Source organism: Parus major, chromosome 8, assembly GCF_001522545.3.
Source record: "Parus major isolate Abel chromosome 8, Parus_major1.1, whole genome shotgun sequence".
Taxonomy (NCBI): Eukaryota; Metazoa; Chordata; class Aves; order Passeriformes; family Paridae; genus Parus; species Parus major.
Window position 1 is genome coordinate 15,094,697 of NC_031777.1, and position 19,426 is coordinate 15,114,122.

The window sequence follows — 19,426 nt, forward strand, 5'->3', positions numbered from 1 at the left end:
TGTGTGTGCCACACCTGCCCACATCTGTGTGTGTGCCACAGCTGTGTGTGCCACACCTGCCCACATCTCTGTGTGTGCCACACCTGCCCACACCTGTGTGTGTGCCACACCTGCCCACACCTGTATGTGTGCCATAGCTGTGTGTGCCACACCTGTCCACATCTCTGTGTGTGCCACACCTACCCACATCTGTGTGTGTGCCACACCTGCCCACACCTGTGTGTGTGCCACACCTGCCCACATCTGTGTGTGCCACACCTGCCCACAGCTGTTGGCCATGTGGCCCTCTGGTTAACAGTGATGTGTTCTTCATCACCCCCAGTGCAGCCTCCTCCACCTGGCCCTGGGCTGCTATGTGCACACGCTTTGGGCTTCTTACAGTCTTCTTCCACATCTGGGAGGCCACAGCCACAAGCCAAGCCTTTTCTGGATCTGTTAACCCAGAGAAGGATAGCTACCTTCCTTTCCAGAAGAAGAGTGACACACACTCACCACCCCCTGCCCTTCTCTATATTGTTTGCAAAGCAAAAGGAGAGAGTGCTACAGATTTTGTTTCTGAGGTGAAGGACTGAGTGGGTCATCTCAGAATGGACTGAGGGACCACAGACGTGCTCACCATCCCAGGGAGGAGACCAACTGGCTGCTGCAGCAGGATCAGAAGGCTGGTCATGGATGAGGTTTTTAACATAAAGGTATGGGTGTGTAGGCTGTGGTTGTATGTGGTACGTGTGTACTGATGTCACATGAGTACTGGAAAGGCCTCACTTCGTATCCTGCTGCTATGGGATAGAGGTACCTATGAGATCTAGAGACCTAACACAGTGTGCAGGGACAGCCCCTGTGCACATGTTGTGATTGCCCTACCTTGATTCCCAACATCTCTGCATTCAGGAGCTCCCCCACTTGCTGCTGCCCCAGGCCATACTTTACAGGGACCCTTTTTGGCACAAGATGTACAAAGAGGCCAGAGTTCACATATGCCTGAGGTTAGAAATGGTGGCTCCATGTCTTGAATGTTCATCCTCATTTCCAGCTTGGGCCTCTTGTTAACACCACATATCAGCTCCCTGAACTGCTATGAAGCACTATGATCTCCTGTTTCTGGGTCCTGTGCAGAAAAAACTCTCAGAATATTCTCTGTGCTCTCAGAGGGCGTTTTCAGCCTCTCTGCTCTCAGCAGGCTGCAGAGCTGCTTGATCAACACAAGCTTTGACAGTCAGACATCATTAATTTTCCACAACCTACTACTTGAAACTCTTGAAAGGATGGGCTGTCACTGTTCCTCATAGGCCTTGCTGGCCTGAATTGTCCTGTGCACTGTCCTGTTGCAGCACAGGAGGGCTGCATGCCTCAAGCCACTGCACTTCTCCCTTGGGCCTGAGATTTAAATTCCATCAGCTCTGTCAGGGAACAAAAGGAATTCTCAATATAGAATTATTTCTTTTTAAAGGATGAGATAAAATGTAATGCATTAATGGTGGAAGTGATCATATACAATTCAGGTTTAGTGAGTACCCATTGTCTTAAATTAATCCTAATAAGCACTGTTTTCCCCAGCATGTGCCATTTTAACAGCCGCTGTGGAGAGCTCTGCTTCTTAAAACTATCACAAATGAGATGACACCCTCCTCTTTTGGAAAGCATAATTGATAAAATGTGACAAAACATGGTTGTTGCTTATTTGTAAATGGAATACTTTAAAAAGTACTCTCTTACATTGATTGGGTTAAATGGCTTGCTGATTAAGACATCTACATGAAATATTAAACTGCCATTATCTGGGTCCCGTTAAAATTCAAAATCAGGATTCTCTTTTGTGCAGAGTAAGTAAAAACTTCTATGCTGTTTTAGAGTAGAATATAAATGTAGTAAGTAAAAGCCAGAGGTATATTTGAATGACAATTCACACATAACTTCTTAAGAAGAAATTCTAATATGCTTGGGATGGAATTAGAGGGGCACATTTGACACACTAATAGACAGATTTGAGTGCTTCCTGAGTGTTCAGATATAGCTTCTTCTGCTGAAATTCCCAAAATTATACTACTCTGCTGACTATTTCTGCTTTTACAGATACCCCATTTTTACTCTATGAATTATCTGCACAATCTAACTAAAAATACAGCTCCAAAGCTTTATCTAAGTCCATTTCCACACACTTTGTTGGAACTCAGAGCCAAGACTTTTGAAACTGGGACAAATTTTAAAACTGAACATGACCGTTCTTCTAAGTTTCCTCACTCTTTCTTTTGTCTGAGAAACTTCTACTCAGCATGCATTCCAGGATACTGAAATAACTATTTTACAGTTATTTTAAATACGTAGGTTTTTGTTAGTAGGAAAATTAGTGCTAGAATTTTCTTTCATAGAGCCTGGTTGAAAGCTCATTAAGGTCTTTGCAGTTGTTTCAATGAGCTTATAATGAGAAACTTTATGTTCATATGAGCTTCACACTAAAACCAGTAGCGGTACAATACAAGATCTGCCTGCAAATCCCAAACCTGACAGTATTTCCTGAATGAGATAATGGGAAATTAACTGCTCTTCAAAATAATTCACCTGAGAGTTTAAGTAGGATGAGATATGGAAATACTGGATGAACAAGAGAGAAGCAAAAGTTTTAATATAGCTTTTGATCATTGCACTGAAGATACTTTTTGGCAGATGAGTGGTAATGCATGTTGTCAAAGTGAGGAGCCTAAGAGATACTCCTCTTCCTTTGGCATAAAAAGGGATTGGCAGGCAAAGGGAAAAATTAATGGGCAACAATGCTGTCATTATAATAACCCTAGGTTGTACCTTGGTCTTTTATTTTTTATTAACAAACCATGCCATACACTGATTCTGTACAACCACAAAATTTAATAAATATTTTTTCACAATTGCATATTAACTCTAAGACTGTGTAAAACTATCAGTTTTATGTAGTTTTTTTCCCCCTCTCCTTTTCAGCATTCAATTACAAAGATGTCTGTTTTTATGCCCTGAAGATGTATACTTATCCATACACTACAATATAGTCTAAAAAAGCTTTTGTAGTTTTTTTTTAAGCTTTATCTCTGATGTTAGAAAACTCAGTATATTCATAATGAATTGTCTTGATCAAAATCAAACTCCTTACAATTAATAAACAAACAGAAGGTATGGCATATCAAACAGACTTTCTGCTTCTGTGATCTTACCTAAACACAAAATAAGATCCCTAGTACTTCCACATTAATAGTAGTAAAATGCTTTTTTGCTTTCTTTATTCTTCTTTAAAAATGATTGCTATGTCTTCCTGTACACAAACCTCTGGCACTTTACAAACAAAGAATAATAAAGATTTTAGTATTTATGTCAGGCATAAGGACAAGAAGGTGTGTATGTCCATGCAGTGGTGAGAGAAATCAGAATTCCTGATATAGCAATTGCCTACCAGGCAGAGGAGTAGGAAATTGCAGGGAAAAGAAATACTGCCTGGCAATGATTTTGACGACTGACAGACACTGTTCATTTTTCAAGTGCTGTTAAAACATATAGAACTTGGTTCTAAAGGCAAAGGGTTTTGGTGAAGATGTCTTCACTTGGATCTTTGTCCTGGCTTCCATCTGGCCAGATGACTTTGAAGTACAGACATGGTGGGGCTTGGCTAGCAAAGCCCTTTCCTTTTTGGGAGGGTGTTGAAATGGTCCTTGTCTGAGGGAGGTGAGTTCCCCCTGTTGTGCCACCTGTGTCCCTCACTGGACATAGAGCAGTCACAACTTTGGAGATGGAGTGTGCCTCAAAGGATTCTTGTCACTAATTCTCCGCATTGACTTTGCTCTGGTCTCTAATACATGCTGCAGCCATGGGTGTGACCCTGGTGTGACCCTGGTGCTAGTCACAGAGGGGGATGTAGGAAGTGGGGTGACACACCTTGAAGGAGACAGAAGATGACACTCTCAGGCCTAGCGCAGTTTCCCTCTCGTCACTAGCACTCTATCAGCGTAGCTCAGTCGTGGCAAAGGTCCGGCACATGGCCCATAGTGGTTGGAGCCGGATTCATTTGTGCAGTGACCTCTGCAAGGGGATGTTAAGGATACCAGTGTGACACCTGAAACAAGGATCTTGAAATTACTCTTTCTGTCTTCTCCCTGTGTATCATTTTGGCACTATAATGTGAACTGAATCATCAGTTAAGCAGAGGTATGATAATTTATACCTATTAGGTATGGGTCTTTTTCCATCATCTATTGAAGGCCAGTTTATTGCCACTGCTTTCTTCCTCTCACACTAAATTATAATTAATCAACAGATTCAGGAAGAAACTTGTTATGATTTTGTTGCTCATAGCATATTTTCATATATTGATGCTTCCTGCATGTGATGCAAATGGCAGCTCTCCAAGGCATTGTTTTTAAGAAGTTCAGTGTTATAATATATGGTGGTATTTTCCTACACTAGTGTGCTTCCTTGTGATCTTTGAATTCTGTGAGACTTGAGCTCAGTAGCTCAGATGTGAAAAGAGAGGTGGCAGATCCTCCTGAAAGGAACACAGATGTAGGCTTAGCTATTGTCTTTTTAATGGAGGATGAATTAGAATAACACCTGATGAAATAAAAAAAAACAGCATAAGGACTAAGGTATTGATAATTAATCCAGGATTTGTAATTGATAATGTTTACTGTGGTGGTACCTGTGGAACAGCTAAGAATGGAGCCTGGTGTGCCAGGCAGGCAGTGCTGCCCCAGCAGCTGCTCCCGTCTGATCAGTGGCAGATGACAGGAACACTCCATAGTGGAGGGACTGAGAACAGGAGATGACTGTGGGAAGCAGGGAATGAGCTGCTGTCTTCACAAAAGCTGTTTTGTAATTGCAGTCACAGGCCCTACCAAGGAGAGCAGGTCTAAGCAACAGACACGGAAATCTTCGTCCCATTGCCTATGGACAAAAGCTGAGCAGTGAGAAAACAGTGGCAGTTGTCTTTGTTATGTAATCTGAGCAATCTTCTCCTAGCTGCGAGATTTCAAACATTTACAAGAGTAGGACAGTTCCAAAGGCAATCCACAGTGCCAAGCAGTAATGTTTCCCTAGGCACGCTGTCTAAACACCCTTCTGTTGCAAAATATTTTATTTCAGAACTAACCTTATATTGGGATCACTGTTAAGAGAGGCATAGGTTTAATGGTTAATGGTTTTAATTTTACCTATATGCTTTTGGTGCTCTCTTATTATTTTACTGATATTTCTAAAAGTTTAATTCATATTGACAAAGATGACTAGAATATCTTGATTTATAGCAGAGACTAAATTTATAAATAAAATACATTTTTTGTTCTGTCTGAAAAATAGACGAGACAATCCTCTTTAATTAGCATTGACAACTGTACCTTAAAAGAGCCTGTGAAACAAACAAGCCAGCAAAACATGAATCAACAGCTCAAGCAGCAAAAAAAGATTAGGAAAAGTCACTTTCCCCCTTTTGGTTTTTACAATGTTGAAATAAATTAAATTGCTCCAAATAATTTTTTATTACTTCTTCTAATATTTCAGTTGAAATAATGTTGATTACTCTTTGTTGAAACAACCAGTACATTGAGTTCCTAAATTTGTGGATATTAGTGAAATCAGCATTACATCATTGTAACAAAGGCTCAGAAACCAGAAACATCTCTGTAAAGAAAAACTCACTAGCAAGTTGAGCAATGAAACAGATATCTTTCATACCATGTTTCTGTGTGCTTGCTTTTGTAGTTACAAGGGTCTAAAGACAAAGATAAACTTTATACATAAAGATAAGTGATTTTATTAGTACAACCATCTCACCTTAAAAAAATCCCATCAGTATATCTTAGGAACTCAAAAACTCTACTATTTCAGACTGTAGTATTGTATTTAATAAAAGATGCTACTTTTCCGTATAGAGACCATTTTTGCCTGAATTTCAAATTTGAAAATGTTATGGAAGACAGCATTTCCTACCAAGGGCTATGGTATAAAGATGAGATTGAAATAGTAAATGGAGAAGGAAAATGAATGGGCTAAATGTGATGCATCCATTCCATGACAGCATTTTGTAAACCATACAGCCTTAAATTGTTCTATAACTCAAAATTATGTAGCTTAATATTTTATCTGTTGTTTTGTTTGCTGTACACAGGATAACCAGAATATGTGTCAACTGAATATGAAATTTTCAAGGAATGATGTATATAGTGGCTATATTTCCATGGTGAAGCTTTTTGCATAGAGTTAATGAAGTGCTTAGGGTCCTAGGGAATTAGAGGTGCTATATAAATGTAAGGAATTATCATTAAAAAGTTTTTCCCTCCAGGCATTTGGGATTTTGCTGTATGTTACAAGGAGGCATTTGCAGTCTTCTTTCATTCAAAATGCTTCAGCTTAAACCTGTTCCAACTCTCCCTCTGCAGCTTCAGCTACAGAAACGTTTATATGAAGAAACAGTTTCTAAATTGGTTCCAGTTAATCATGCTTTGCTGCTAACTTGAAAGAACCTGTCTTGGTTTAAGCTTTTTGTAGCCATGTTGATGACCAGGAGGAGCTACCAGCATCATTCTCTTGAGAGATTTTTAAATGCTGTTTTAACTATTATTAAATGTTGTCTCCATTGGTGGAGAAATAATACAGGACACAGCCAGAATTCCTGCAAACAAAAAGCCAGCTGTGCAGTATCTGGCTTGATTTTCAAGAATCCTATTGTGTGGTTCTTTACTGGCCATACGTGTTCTTTTACAGACATTAAAATGCTTCCCTGGTCCTAAAGTTTGTATTTTGTGTGGACATGCAATCCCAGTTTTGTGTCACTTTGTATCTATTTCTCATGTCTTAATCCATCAGGCAACCTTTAAGATCATCTACTATTTTTCACATACTATAAATGCCAACAGGAGTGGAATTAGGAATCTAAAAAGACTTCTGACACCACTGGACATAATCTTTTACCACACTACCATTTTAATGAAATATTGCATTTATGTGCTGTATTCATTCACAGCAAATGTGGATTTTCCTTTTGATCCACAGATTATGTGAATCATAACCATTTTTAAGAGTCCACTAGTGCTAATGGAATGGGGCCTCTTATTTCAAGTATTAAGTTGTGAGATTAAAAAATTGCTAGATATCTTTAAACTATTAATAAATTGTGGGATTTGGTAGCATTAGAACTGAAGTTCAGGTTTTCTTATGCTAAGCATTTTACTTGTTCACAATAGATGTGAAATATAATAAAACACTGCATCTTCTTCTTTTTACGGAATTTGGTGGTTTCCTTAAGTTATTAGTTGCAGAATTGAAGCAAGAATTGCTGTTCCTTAAATCTTACCTTGTATGGGATAAAATTATTTTGAATAAATGTGATGACCTTAAAATGATTGTGTGCAATAAAATATATTATTTTCAGCTAGAAGCATAATGGTAGTATTAATATTTGCTTTTTCACATTTTTATTTGTATTTTGGTTAGCATGGAGCACCTAAGATGTAAGACTCTTAGAAGGAATCTGTGGATTGTACAAGATGGTGATGTTTCTTGTGTTTAAAAGCAGTGGAAAAACTGTCCTTACAAGCTCCAAAATAATTAGGACTCGATTTTATAAATGTGTATTTTCTGAAAACAAGCTTAATTCTCAGAAGAATAATATTAGCACTCATTAGGGGACTGAATGCTTTGGGGTACTGTTAATGAAATTCATAGCCTTTTGCCTGTGGGCTATCAGTTTGAATTCAGTCTAACTCAGTGGAGATTGAAAATTGGCCTATTTAATGGCCTTTTAGTCATCTCTAATGAGTTGAGTTTGGTGGGTCTCAGTCCCACAACATAAACCACTCACACTGCCTTCTCCTAACTGGCAAGCTCCAGAGAAACCCCTGAATTTAATGGATTTTGGGGAAAATTAGCCTCTGGTACCATGGAGAAAAAGCAAAGAAAAGCAAAAGCTGTGATAGACGATGGTTACATGAGCACTAACACACACATTATTTTTAAATGTGGAATATATAGTGATATATAAAGTTTATAAATTAGCAAATTAGCTGAGCATGTGACATATGTTGCCACACAGCTATACTGATTGTAACATGACAAAGACTCCCAAAGGGGATATCTACACCTGTGCATAAGATCTTGGCAACACATTAAATGTTTAAATGCCTTTGGGATTTGCTTTTGTCAGAAAAAAAATAGGATCAGAACAGATATCTGGGAATTTGGATAGTAACTGCAGCTACAGAAAATTATGCTGAAAACAATTATTACCTAGTGTGCCTTCATTACTTCACAGCAGTCAAATGCTTCTATATTTTTCTTACAGATATGTAAGTTAATATTAAAAATCATACTAGTAATATTTACAGGATCCTGTAGAGAATATATGCCACTTTTATTTATCCATATCATAATAGAACTGTTCCTAATGTCTAACTGAAATTTCTCAGTACCGTTTAAAGCTGTTACGTTCAGCCTTGTCTGCAGTGAACAATGGATTTTTCCGCCCATGGTCTTTTATTCTCTAGACTAAAAAATCTCACACATTCCTATTTTCAATTAGGGTCACATCTTTTAAAATGGTGAAATTTCCCCCTGTCTTCCTTGTACTGTCTTCTACTGGAAGTTTTTGAAAGAAATTTTTCTTGAAATGCAGAGGCCAAATCTGAACATACAGATGAGGCTTCACCAGTATTAAAGATGAGGAATTCTTCCTATGTCCTAGATATGACAGTTCTGTTTACGCATCTCTCTGTACTGCAGCTTTTTTCACAATGGTGTGACATTGTTGATGCATGTTCAGTTTGTGATTTACTCTGATCCCCAGCCCCTTTTCTGTAAACCTGGTGTTTATTCATCTGTTCCCAGTCTTGCAATTGTGCAATTGTTATTTTCCTGCTTAAATGTTGAAGTTGGCACTTGTATTTATTCAATTGCATCATATTTCTGCAACTATTTTTTCAGGAAGACTTTTAATTTTTTTTCTTTTGCTGTAATATGCTTCCAGCTCTGCCAGATTGGCATTGTTGGCAAATCCAATCCATGTAAACTATATTCTGTCACTCATATAATTAGACTTGGTACCACACTCAGAACATACCCACCTGCAGCGAACCCTATTTGCTGTTGTGCTATTTGTCACAGTGAAACGTTGCTGATGTAATTTTGCACCACTGCAGTTATTTAATTATGTTATCTCTTTTGCTTGCTCAATTAAGACTTCTCTGAGATGGTGTCAAAAATCTTACTCAAGTCAAGCCATAACCAACCGAGCACTACTCACATCCAAGGCCTGTTATCCTGTCAGAGCTAGGGACGAGTTTGGTTTGATGTGATTTTTATGACAAATCTATGTTGGCTGTAACTTACCACTTCATTAGCTATCATGTACTTAAAGATGTGTGATTATTTGCTTCAGTACTTTTCTGGGAATAGAATCTGGAATGATTGACAGTGCTTGGCTCTACCTATTCCCCCCTTTTGAATGACAAGTGTCGCGTCTTTCCTCTTCCTCTCTCCTGGTATCTGTTGTCTCGCTGACCACCGCTCACACCTCTAACGTTGCCTTTAGCAGCTTCTCACTCTAGTATGAAATCCCCCGGGCCCAGCTAGTCTGAAAGGAAAAAATTAACTCATCTAAGCAGTCTCTATGCACTTAGCATTCTCCCCTTGCTCCGGGAGAATTCCGTCTGTGAGCCGGGGTTTGCTTCCGCAGCATTAATCTGAGGAGAGAATGGCACCGAACGTGTCTTTCTGTCATCTCGTGGCTTCCCGCCCCCCGGGCCGTGCCCGCTGGCTCAGGTTCCCCGCGTCCCCTGGCACCGTCCGCAGCAGCCTGAGCCTGCCTCTGCCTCCCCGCTGGCTCGGGAGCGCTCCGGCGCAGATCTTGCCACACCTGACCTGGTTTCCCAGGCCTGTGGGAAGGGCCGCCCGCCCCCGCGCGCGGCGGAGGTGAGGGGAGCCCGCAGGGCGGGTGGCGGCCGCGCTGGCAGGCGGCGTCGTGCGCCCGGCGCGTTTAGGGAGCCGCCCGCGGGGACATTTCCTCCGCGCGCGGGGGGAGCCTTTCCTCCGAGCCCGCGGAGCCGCTCCCGGGACCGGGAAAGGCGCGCGCCTGCCGCGGCGGGGAAGGGGCGCGCGCTCCCTGCGGGGGAAGGGGGAGGATGCCGTGCGCGTGCGCCCTTCGCACAGCGTGGGGCGCGTGCGCGCGTGTGTGCGTGTGCGTGTAGCCGCGCGCGGAGCGGCGGGGCGGTCGGGCGGCTTGCGCGATGACGTCACCACGGCGCGCGCAGGACGTAACCCCGGCGTGACGCACAGCCCGGCGAGCCCGTGAGTTTCCCGTTACGATTTATTTTTTTGTATCGCGCCCCCGCCGCCCCCGCCCGGCCGCGGAGTGAAGGGGGAGAGCGGGAGGCGCAGGGCCCCGCAGGTCGGAGGGCTCGGGCCGGGCCGACCGGAGCCCACCCAATCCGGGCCGAGCCGGGTCGGGCCGGGCCGGCCGCCCTAGCGGCGGGTGGCGGAGCGGGCGGCTCTGCCCCATCCTGCCGCATCGGGAACATGGCGGCCGCCTCCGACCTGGTGCGGCACCGCGGCTCGGCCGCAGCCACCCGCGCCGCGGTAAGTGGCCGGGCCGGGGCGGCGGCTTGGCGGAGGTCGAGCAGCCGCGGCAGGCGCTGCCCTCCCCGGCCCTTCCTTTTCCAGCTCGCCTTGTCGCCTCTCTCCGTCCCCTCAAGCGCCCCTCGCCACCCCCCCGAGCCGGAGAGCGGCGTTCCCGGTGCCCCGGCCGGGCGGGACACAAAGGGCTGTGTCGAGGAGGGTTTTGTTCGGTCACATGAAGCGGCGCAGCCAGTGAGCGCGGAGCGGGGAGGGGGAGCGGGGCGGCCGCCATTGCCAGGCGCGGAGGAGCTGGGCCACCCGGGGCCGCCGCTCGGGGCCTGGGGCCGGGCCGGCGGCAGCGCGGCCGCGGGAGCCAGGTAATGCCCCGCGGGCGGGGGCGGCCGGGCGGGACAATGCCGTCGCTCGAGGGTGGCCGGGGTCACCCTGGGAGGTCCACAGGCGTCCGTGCCCTGCCGCCGCCCGCCCCGGCGGGTCCCGCAGGGCCGCCTGTGCTCCGCCGCGCGTCTCCCTGCTGCGGGTCTCGCCCGCGCTGCTCCCCTAAGCGGGCGGCCAGCCCGAGAAAGGTTCTGCTGCCGTTCTGGGACAGGGGGAACGTGCGCTCCTCACCCTCCCCTTCGTTCCCCTCCTCCTCGGTGTGGAGAGACTCTGAAGCGCCTGGTGTCGGTACAAAGGGCTGGCGAGTCCCCGGCCCGCCGCGGCGCTGGCCCGTGTGCCCCCGGGAGCGGTGGTAGAGCTCCCGGCGCAGAGGTGGTTTACAGCAGCGAGGGAAAAGTTACCAGTTCAGGTATCAAAGTCGTGTGTTCGGGCTCCCAGCAGCTTCAGGATCTGGCGGTCTATAACAAAGTTTGCGTTACCAGCTTGCAGTGATGAGCATCATCTTGACAAATCGAACTTGTGTAAAATGTAGAAAGTTTTTTTCTTCTTATGGCTTGTGTGTAACCTTCACCTTGTTGGCAATACCTCTGTCGTGGTAGAGTGACAGATCAAGTGGTAACGGAAAACAAATATGATATATCAAAATAGGTTTCCATCAATGCTGTACAGCACTAGCCCTTTAAGCAAAATCTCATTTGCGGTGACACTCTGATTCCTGCCCCCCTTTCCAGCACATAATTTAATTATGAAGGTTGTGTCATGGAACTTTGCTTTCAAACACATATGAGGAATGAATGTCCTCCAGATTTTAGAGGGAGAAGTTATTTCATGTTGTATAAAATAATGAATTAACATATTAATTAATTGACAGGGTTTTTAAATACCAGTTGCAACATAATTTTTGATTCAAATGATAAAACAAATTTTAAAGAGAAGATTCTTCACAGTAGAGGGTGAAGTGCTTCAGACTTTTGGTAACTTAATTTGATTCTTCTGTGTAGAACTCTTTACTGCCTGACTTGTGCAAGGTTGGTGATTTGAGGACAAAATAAATGGACTGATTGGACAATGCAGAATAAATCTGGGGAAGCTTTTAGTGGGTCATTTAGGTGTAGAGAAAATGCAGCAATTTTCTTATTGGAGAGGAGTTTAACCAGAGTGCATCAAAGAGCAGTGCAGTGTGACAATCCTGTTACACTGACTTAGAATCAGAGCTGATGTTGCAAACCTGTTTAATGTAACTGCAGATGGATATGGTGCAGAGTTATACAAGAATTACAGTGTGAATTGAAATTAATAATCTTCAGAATATCTTCTTAGAATAGTTTCTTCTGATATTTGCAACTGATTTCATTTTTACTAAAAGGACCTACCCAAGGAACAGGAATTCTGTAGAGAAAAACACCCATAATGTCACCAAAAAGACTTGACTTGTCTTTTTATGCATTTTTTTCTCTTTTGATCAGTCTGCATGGTTTTTGTTGGGTTTTTTTTTGTTGTTGTTATTTTTTTAATTAAAAAAAGTCCTGGGCAAATATCACAAAAAAAAATTCTAAAAAAAAACCCCAAACCAATCAACCAAGGGTGTACTACTGACTTTTTTTTTTCTTTTTTTTTTTCTTAAAGGTTCATGAAGTCCAGTGTCTGATTTATGCTTAGTAGCATTAGGAGAAATGTGCCTAGGAAAGTATGAAAGTTCTTAATGCAGAAAGGGAGTTGAACTCTCAGCAGGTGACCTGGCTAGTAGGAGATTAAGGCACTGACCACTTGGAGCATCTTTGTGAGATTATTTAATACAGAAAAGATTGACTGAAATAGGAGCATCAGTAGATGAATAAACAGGATATTAAACAAAAATGGCAATGCCTTTGACTTTAAAATAACCGAATTTCATATAGACGCTGAATGTCAGTGGAATTTCTTGAGTAATAGTTTGTGCTTATGCTTGCAATTATTAGCACAGCCTACTAGTTTGTATTCTTTTTTAATTCAAGTCTTTTCAAGTCACTTATGGAGAAAATGGAATTGAAAAAGGAATAAAATTCTTGATGGTAATAAAGCACACACATGCTTACACAGAGTTATTAGCTTCAAACACTTTCAGGCTTCTAAAAGTGTTGAGAACTTAAAACTGGAGAAAATACAGAATGGTTATGTCACTTGCTCTGCAGTTTCACCTGAAGTTGGTTTGAAGTAAAGGTTTTTGAACAGCTGCTGATTCACTGTGACAGAAACACCGTCCTCATATTTTTACATTTTCAAACAACTTTTTATCTTTAGCAAAGTTCAAGTGATGTGGCTATCAGAGGGCTGCCTTAAGACACGTGTTTTATTCCCTTTTTTCTTTTAGTACCAAATGCATTGCTCCAAGGTTAGTTACTACAAGCCACATTCAATTAGTTTCTTTTGTGCTTTGGATTGCAGAGCATTTTGTATTATGTATCCAGAGATTGGGAAAATGACAATAAAACTGAACAATGTTGCACTCACTTAAATTGATTTTAAGCCTGGGTAAAACTTGGCATAGCCTCCAAAACCAGATTTGTTCAGAGGAACATAATGTCCGCTCTACTGAGAGTGTAAAGGAATTCCTGGTGAAATAAACCAAAACCAGTTTGTCTTGTCTGAAAATCGATTGATTGGTTTTCTTGAGCACTCTGCCTATAAGCCAAATCTATAAGCTGTTTTTTGTTAATTAACATTTTTCCTTGCTGCATTTTTTTATGAATGTAGATGCAAACTTCATATTGGTACTGCATAAAGAGCTTAAGTTACCTGTGGAAACTGTGATTGTTGGTCACTCTGTCTGATGTACGTAAAGATACTGTCAGAATGAGTTAAAGGATTTCATACCTTTGTGGTATCGTGAAAAAATATCCTGATGCCTAATTAACAAAAAAAACCCAACAAAAAACCTTGAAAAATCCAGACAGAAAGCTTGCATAAACGTCAATGCTTGTATACATTGTGTCCTTTAGATCAATTAATATGACCCTTTCATGCAAGCAGTGATGGTAGAAGGCATGCCCACCTAGTTCACAGAATTGTAGAAAAGCGCTTTGATGGCAAGGATGTCAAATGGCCACATAAAAACAGATGCAAATGCCATGCACCTCTCCAGTGCAGTGTTCCTATGGGATGTAATTTGATGCTCAAGTCACAGTTCTTCAGCAAGAAAGACCATGTAATAAGTTTGCATAAACTTATAATACATGTTGTTTTCAAAATTTGAAAAAGCATGATAGACTCTGTTACTTACCTAGTCTGCAGTTCAGTGTCGTGTAGTCAGTCTTGGTACCAAGTCTACCCAGAATCTATAGGATTTACCCATAGTGGTAGAGGAGAAGGAGCAAGCTTTTTTAAAATTTCATAATGAAATATGTTATAAAATAATGTCATATAAAATAATTTCTTTTAAATCCAGTTGTGCTGCCTTTCTGTCACTGTTCAACTGTATACAGCAGCAATTAGGTTGACAAAATGTTGCAGCCGTTCCCTTGCATTGCTAGTGAGGTTAAATGGGGGAAGAGAGTGGCTTAATAGTGTGTATTGGTTACACTAAATGTTAACTGATATCATACTTTAGAGCAAATTTGGGATTGCAGAGACCTCTCACTTCAGTAGAAGTAATTGTGATGCTCTTGGTATGGGAACTGATGGTTCATATTAAATCCAGATACTGGAAATGGAATTCTCTAGTTGATGTTTATTGATTGATGTTGAATGCTTTGTCTTACAAATAATTAACTAGTTTAAGGATGATGGGCTATTTAGTAATTCAGTATTTCTTGAAACTTAATCCAGTTTATGCAAAGTTCATGCTCAAATCAGAATAAAGGTTAGATGTCTGGGTTTAGGAATATTTCAGGCCTATTGTTAGTGTGTCGTAACTTCGCAGTATGCTGAATGCTATAAGTTAGATACTTACCATACTTAGTGTCCCTTTTTTTCTTCATAAAGGGACATTTTATGTGAGTATTTGAATGATTGTATTTGTACAAATGATTTGTATTTTTTGCTTGCCTTAAATAGCTACTTGATAATGTTGGTTTTAACAAAGCAGTAGAACAGTAGAGAGGGTGCATTTTGGGAAACAGGATGGGAGGAATTAAAGGTGCTTTATTGATTGGTCTAATTGTAGCTGAATTCATGAATCGAGATCACCTTCCCTGTTTTCTGGACCAACTGTTAGCACCCATTTGTAAAAGTACTTTCCACAGCAAATGATCCCTTGTGTAATTTACCTTTATTTACAGGCTTTTACCTGATGCAGCCATTTTTAATTGGAGTGAAAGACAAGGAATTCCTTAGCAAATGTAAGCATTGAAATGTAGTAATGAATCCCTTCTGCCTGCCTTTTCACAGAATAATATTTTGGTACGTTGATGGCATTGAGTTGTGCTTTATCCCATCTACTTTCCCAGTGTGGCTCTTTGGGAGGGACAGGGGTGAGTTTTCCAGAGGAGGCATACAACAGGAGATCAGGCGACTGCTTTTGGAAAACTCATCCTTATATCTGCTTGTAAAGTGTGGCAGCTCTGAAGCTGCTGCTTGCTGCTGCTGGTAGGAAGTGACTGGTGTCTGTTACTTGCCTGGCTGCAGTCAGTGGGGTGATGGGTGGTGGTTATGGTTTAGGGTTTTCCTTGGTTTGGTTTGGTTGGGGGTTTTTTTGAGTGTACTGGGTGACAGTTTTGGGTTTTTTTTGTATTTTAGCTTCAGTTTTTATTTTCTGGAGTGGTTGTCCTCAGTGTATTTCTGCTTGTTTGTTTCTGCTTCTACTCAGCTCTCCCAGGAACACTATGTGATATAATTTTTGATGCTTGCTTTTGGAAAGCCCTTAATGTTTATAATGTTGCTGATAACCTTTCTTTATCTTCAGATGTGGGCATATACAAGTTTTGTGACTGTAGAGTTTCAGGAACTGTCTCTGATATTAACTTAGTTTTCTGGATTTATCTTTTTCTGTCAGAAGAGTTTGGAAATTTATAGAATTTGTATCCTAAAATTAGGCTACCAATAACCCAAAGAGTGGTTGTAGGTTATTGTATTTATTATTTTGTTTATACTTATGTAGGTTATTGTATTTATGCATTTAAGAATATTGTGTATTCTTACGAATATCTGTAGGAGCCTTCACCAAAGACACTGGATTCTGTGTTCTCCCCTGTGATAAGTGGTAGGGAGGGCAGAGAACTGGAATATTTTTTTCCAACAGCTGTATTTTTGTTGTTGCTACTGAATTGACTTGGTATTAGAAACAATATTTTCAACAGAGGACAGGCTCTGCCTGCAAACTTCCGATATAACTTTTTTTTCTTTACACAGCAGTACTGAGTTTTTTAATTTTAATACCATAGCTGTGAGTGTATCTTCTGTGAGAAAGTCTTGATTGTGTGTGTGCTATCACAGGGAGTGGGAAGTGGCAGTTCTGCAGCTGGCTTCCCGCAGTTCTCTCCCACACTGAAGTGAGTACTCTGCCCTCTTTTGCTTCCTTTTTCTTAACATACTTATTGCCATATTGAAATTACCTGATCTTTTGTGTTCTTGGGCAAAACTTTGAAACTGAGAATCTGTGGCATGTAGTGCAAATAACTGCACTGTGTATGAATTGTTGTGAATATTAGCACTCTGAAATTACTTCTAAAACTGTTTCTTGTCTTGTAGAAAGTTGAGAACAAAATGGCAGTTAGAACTCCCTAATCAGGTAGTTATTAACAAAAAAATATGTTGTGACAGGATTTTTTTTTCTGGGGTAAAAGAGGGAAGATAAGTTGGGGAGACATGTGATGGTGAATTAACCTAGATAAACTGCAGTGAAAAAATTAGAAGGGTTTGGAGCAATTGCAGAATAGGATGGAGTAGAACTTGCATGTCTGGAATGCAAGTTGAGCTGAAATGTTGCAGAAACTGAGGTGGAAAGGTTGCTTGTGTTGTTATGTAAACCAAAGATAGTAGGTACTGTCCATTGTCTTTCTAGATCTTTGCTTTGGGGAAACTATTGAATGTTTGTTTTATTTGACTTGTTTTCTTACAAAAGTGATTTAGGATAGTGATTGTCTTTTTCTGTGTCCTGGCAAAGCCTTGGCTGTGTTGGACAGTAGTGACTTAAGTGATGAAAAGTAGTAGACTTGTTGGTGGGCTGCTTTAGCATGAATTCTTAGAGACCTTTCCTTTTGTTAGTGTTTTTGAGTAAGGTAGGTACATCACTGGTGTTCTGTGCCATATTCCCCTAAATGCCGAGCCCTTGTTCCCGAACTCTGGAGGTTGTGAGACTTGCTGAGGACATTCAGTATGATTCTCACTGCTGTACATGTGGTTAAAAAAGCTGGTGGATGAGACAGGTTGTTTCTTTCCTGGCATGTGTGAGATTTGGAGAGGAAGAGGAGCAGCTTGTCCAGAAAAAAATTGTTCTCCTGGTATCACTCTACCACAGTGGTAAGACTACTATTGCTTTTCTATGTTTTACCAGCAGTGATGAGCACTAGAAGGCATAACGTATTTTTACACAAAAGAGAATGAAAAAATAGAAATGGTGCTTGGGAGAAGCCATCCAGGTTCCTATATAACTGAAACATCACAGTATTTCTAAAAATACCATACAGCTACTGTGAGAATTCATTTTTAGAAATGTCTTTTAGACACTAAAAGCAACTTTGGAATTTGCTTTCCGTTTTTTAGTCCAGTGAAGTGTTACCAGAAGTCAGCAGAGACATGATGACTTGTTTATTAAGGAGTTATGTCAAGAAAAAATAAGCAGTAATGTTTCTTTGTATATATTTACAGATATTTATCAGCATTTGTATACAGGTAAACAAAAGTTGAAATACTGTGTTTTGGAACATCATACAAAGTTCTAAAGGAAGGCAATATTTAGGATAATGTACTGACACTGTGTTAAAAGGAAGGCATCCAGGTTCTGTAGTCTCTTCAGAAGTTCAGCTATGTCCATTAGGAAATTTGAGAGATGGCTATCAACTCATCTTTTTTTTTTTTTTTGTGCACAAGAAGTACTGCAGTATCACAGCAGGACCTTCCTTCGTGTCATTTGGAGCATTAATGATGAGTTAGTTTTTGTATTTTGGGGGGTTTTTTACTTGTGGAGGCATTTAGAGAAAAGTAGGTTTGTTTGATTTCTGCAAGGTGATCGCTTTCATCTTCAGGATACTGGGTGCTGTTTTACTTAAAGTTCTATTTAATATATTTCTAGTAACTTGGCTTTAGGTCCATCTATTAAGCTGCTCCTGATGCATGTTTTCCAAGGATGTAAATATAAAGGAGGGAGGATTAATTAGTGATCACCTGTGTTGTGGTTTCCATGATCTTCTTTGATCAAAGTTTTCTTCCACCTTCGTGATACTAGGAGCTAAGGTGCTTTTGTGCAAAGTAATATCTCTGTGATTTCACTTTTGTTCTGACAGATAGTTTTACCTTAACTTTTCTTCCATTTTTAAAGTAATTTTCCAGAATGCCATTTTCAGGAAGAAAGAGTGCTCTGGTTTTTCCCTGCTCGAGGCTGTTCTTTTTCTTCATGTTTTCTGTCTCTTTAGATTCATTAGTGTTTCTTTCCGTCCTTAAAGGAGATTTTAGCATTTAGAAATAAAAAACAAACCTATATGATGTTAAATCAGCAGCTATTTGAAAAAAAAAAAGCAATACTATTAATGTTACTAATACTTTTCCACAGAACAATCCTGTTTGTGTAAAAAACCCACCTCACTTCCCACCCACCCCCCCAATCCCAAAAAAACCTGCCCTGACCAGAAAACAAAAAAAACCTCCACCCCAGAATCCTCTCGGCTTTTCAAGACTAAAGTACAAATCCAAGTGTTTTGTGGCTGCCTATACCTCATAAAAAAATCAAAGATTCAAATTTCACTGTTTTCCTCTAAATATAGTAAATTCCAAACAGTTTTCTGGTTCAAGGAAGAGCTTTGCTAGGATATTCTGAAGGCTTAATTTTGCAGAGGTTGACCTGTTCTGTGCCGTAACTTCCTTCATTTTCTGTTTTATTTGTTCTTGGAATTTCTTTAGTTTTGTGAATCTGAGGATAAAGACAGGTTATTTCTTAAGTTTGTAACAATATCATGTGTATTTTTGTACTTTTATCAGAGTTCTGCAGTCATTCATGGCTCTTGTTTTCTCTGAAGCTGTTTATAAAGTTGATTAGGTAGGTTTTGAGTAAGTTCTGAACTTTCTTAGCAGAATTGCTTTACTTTGGTATGCTTCTGTATGTTGTCTTTGAACTTTAGGAAAAGTTATGCTTCCTCCTTTTATCCATTTAAACCACACTTCATATTCATACATATTCTCTCAAAATTTAAGCGTTAGGCATATTTTCTTCAGTGTTTCAGCGGAAAACAAACATGAGTTGTTGAAATCTAACTTGTATGCTTACAAAATTCACAATAATGAGGAAACATAGCAGCTCTGGGGCCAGTCAGTAGGCAAATAGTCAGCTATATTTATGGGC

General features: G+C 40.9%; 1 protein-coding gene across 12 annotated transcripts in view; it reads left to right on the forward strand.

The window, feature by feature from the left end:
- Positions 1-19,426, forward strand: part of ZNF644 (zinc finger protein 644) — an 81,899-nt gene that overhangs the window by 19,153 nt on the left and 43,320 nt on the right. For 4 of the 12 annotated variants that reach the window (XM_015636038.3, XM_033516432.1, XM_015636046.3 and 1 more), the window contains exon 1: positions 10,229-10,293. The exons of 2 other annotated variants lie outside the window; for them this stretch is intronic. The gene's annotated coding sequence lies outside the window, so the exon portion shown is untranslated. Of the gene's footprint in view, positions 1-10,228; positions 10,294-10,473; positions 10,582-19,426 lie in introns of those variants that run through there. 6 more of the 12 variants (XR_004498519.1, XR_004498520.1, XM_033516430.1 and 3 more) reach the window with 4 other exon arrangements.